The sequence below is a fragment of the Mugil cephalus genome, chromosome 6 (genome assembly GCF_022458985.1).
Source record: "Mugil cephalus isolate CIBA_MC_2020 chromosome 6, CIBA_Mcephalus_1.1, whole genome shotgun sequence".
NCBI lineage: Eukaryota > Metazoa > Chordata > Actinopteri > Mugiliformes > Mugilidae > Mugil > Mugil cephalus.
The window spans coordinates 13009994-13013344 of NC_061775.1; positions in this window are offsets into that span (position 1 = coordinate 13009994).

Here is a 3351-nt window from a genome sequence, read left to right on the forward strand (position 1 = left end):
CCCTTACATCATGTGACCTCCCCTCGTTCACCCGGAGATGTTTCCCTCCTTTCGCCAGTCCACTATGGCCTCTCAAAAAGGCAGCTTTTACACTTCTTAACTCTTCCACTTGGCGGGACACGGAGACCAGCGCAGCACAGCAGACCTTTTTCCACATGAGTTTACCCCGTTAAGGCTGTTCTAAAATAAAGCCCTCTTAGTCACACATGAACTGGGGGGTGAATTATGGATGGGGCCTTAGTGATGAAGTTGTGGGATATCTTAATGACACCCAACACGTCTCCCTTCGACTCCCCCGCCGCCGCGAATTAACTAGCTCTCATAATTAAACCGCGGAAAGAACAAGCTCCGTCATCAATAAGTCATCACTGGCAGCTCTAATTTACCAGCGCTACACTCAATGATTGTGTCGTCCTGAAGTGATTCCGCACATTCTTTGGGGTGGGTGTTTCCACAGCCTTGGTCAGGGACAGACGTACATTAAACAGTGTCACTATGTCAATAAGAAACGGTGAATTATGGATCGTGCGCCCTATTTGGACGCTCGAAACTCCATTTCCGTAACCTGTGGCCGTGATCGCCGACACGGGGCATGTAATGACACCGCCGCCCCGCTCGCCCGCTCCCCCGAGGCCCTTTTTTAGAGCTTCGTCAACATGGAATTCAGCCGAGGATACGCACGGGAGAGACGCGGAAGCAAAGAGGGAACCCAGATCCGCGTTCATTTATTCACATTAGAACGCCGGTACGTCGCTGTCCCAAATAAGTTTGCAGTGTATACTTCAGCAGCGCATCCAACATTTATGCCTCCTTTTTATGCTTTTATCACCTCGGATACGCCTGACTCAGCCAACCGTGCGCACTCCTCCCTCATTCTGCCGGTCCCAGGAACATCTAGCGGCCCCCGCCGAGGTAAAACGCGCCCTGCGCTCCGCGTCGGCCACTTCGCTTTTTGCCATTTAGTGACACAAACATCGAGGAGCATTATACGGCTGAGAGACGACAACAAATGGCGACCTAGCTGTTTTTCCATAGGCCGTTTGAAAGTATACAACACGCTACTACTCATTCTACTTAGAATTTAGAAAACTGAGGGAAAAATTACATGATTTTTTTTTTTTGCATATAAAGTTAATCAAGTCAAGGCCTTCTAATGATGCAACAATGCAAGTCAATTACAATATGGAAGTTTAGTCTGTCCCTAAACTATCTTAGTAAATTTAATGCACGATTTCTTATTTATTTCGGACTGCAAGCGTTTGCATAGAAGGAAGCGGCAGACTGCAGGCCTCGCTAACAGGGAGGCTGCAGAGTGTGAATAGAGTGCAGGAGTCAGGATGATTGAACTTGGCTGTCTTCAGGGAGGGGGGAGTACATGTGCTAATCCTAATCAGGACCTGTTCCCTGCCATGTAATGGAGTAGGAACAACCCCGAGCTCCACGCCGGACACGCTGAGGCTACATTAGTGAATAATGTTTTCTAGCATGGGACACCGTTTCTATTACGCTCCACATGCGGGAGGAAGAGGAAGCTGTCACTGTGAATTAGCCGCGGAGCGCGGCGCGCAAACATATCTTGTGTAATTGGAGTAAAAAAGTGAGTGAGGGGAAGAGGGGGCAAAGCCTTTTAGAATAACACTCGGCTCTTCCACATCACCGAGACGCCGCGTTTGAGACATTATGAAGCTTTTAGCAAACTGTCAACCTTCAGGACAAAAGGATTCTTACTCCCCGTCCTCGGGAGGCTGTTTTATTTTCTCGTTGCGCACCAGTCTTGCCAGAAAAAGCCTCTGCTAGTGTTTGTTTGCTCTGAGCACTGCTGCAGCGTTTTTCCTAAAAAAAAAAAAAAGGGAGAGAGAGAGAGACCAGTTTACCTGATTATATCGACAGCTCTACTGTAAAATCTCCTGGCATTAGAGGTCAAAAACACTATGTTTTCTTATTGTCTCGCTGAGTTCACTTCCATCTAGAAGAGAGTAAATCTCAGAGCGGAATCACTTTTCTGACAATAATTTATAAATTATGCACTGCTTGTGTTTGAATTGAGAAAGGCTTTCATATCTCTTCCATTAACTCAGATTAAGATTTCATAGTGATGCTGGGGAGAATGCTAGCAATATCCCCGTCTCATTTCGATGAAATTTTTATTAGTGCTTTTTTCTGTAGTACACTCCTATTGGGATGTCTGTGAATCTGAAGCTTGGCTTTGGACATGAACTCCCCTCAACCTGCCTGCCAGTGGCTCTGAAGGTTTCAATATTTTATGGGCTCGGGCTAACTCAGCCGTGAGATTCCAGCTGCAGAGATTTAACTCTAATGTAAAAATTGTGAACGGATGAAAACTGGGATGTCATAAGTAATACATCTGTTTCAAGAGGGGGGTCATGGTTACCATCCACGAAAGAGAAAAGAAAAAACACACACACACACACGCACACGCTGCTAATAATAAAATAAAATAAATAAAAGAACAGAGGGAAAATGGCATTTAAGAGTGAACGCTCCACTCCATTCTTCTTTTGTATTTTCAAAATGAAAAGACCTAAAGCTATAGGGCTTAAATATACCAACCTTAATCTCGCAGTGCTTCAATTGACTCCTAATTGTGTGCACTCTTTACCCCCTTTTGTGCAGCCATCAATAAAAACCCGGTCCCCTAATGTCATCCCTCTGAAGAAATGGGCATCACGCCACTTACACTTTATAGGCCAAATCCATTTCTTTGAGCATCTTGCCTTTTTCTTTCTCGCTATCCTAACGGAATTCAAAGCATTTGGAAAATATGTCTATTCAGCCTCAGCATCCCGGCGCATTCTCCCCCTGAACCGACCGAGGTCAGACGAGATGGGCCTGATGAACTTTCCTATTTCCTCCATTCGCGCAATCTATAGCTTTCTCCCTTGAGCAATGCGTTGTCCAGTGTAGTCAAGACTGCTTGTAATGGCCGCGCTAACAATGCACTCTTTGTGCCGGATGAGGAACGGAGAAAAGCCTGATGCCAGGGGGCAAAAGGCAGAAGAAACACTTTTAGTGCCTGCTTATATATATCCCTTTTTCATTCTATTATACAAGTGAACTGCACTAGAAATATTTGTCTTGACAGTAGTTTAGCATTGCTCCCCACTCCACCGCCCTCCATGAAAGATTAAACTTTTGAAATTGTCATGAGCACAGATGCCATGCTCTTTTGTGCCGCAGAATGTCCTAAACTAACATTTTCCTAACAAACTTGTTTTGTTTTTTGTTTTTTTTCTGAGGCAAAGACGGACACAGATTCATCTACGGCAACTCTCGAAGGTGCCTACGCTCAGTGGAGTGGAACTTCCGTGGAGCCATACGCTTCCCTCACAC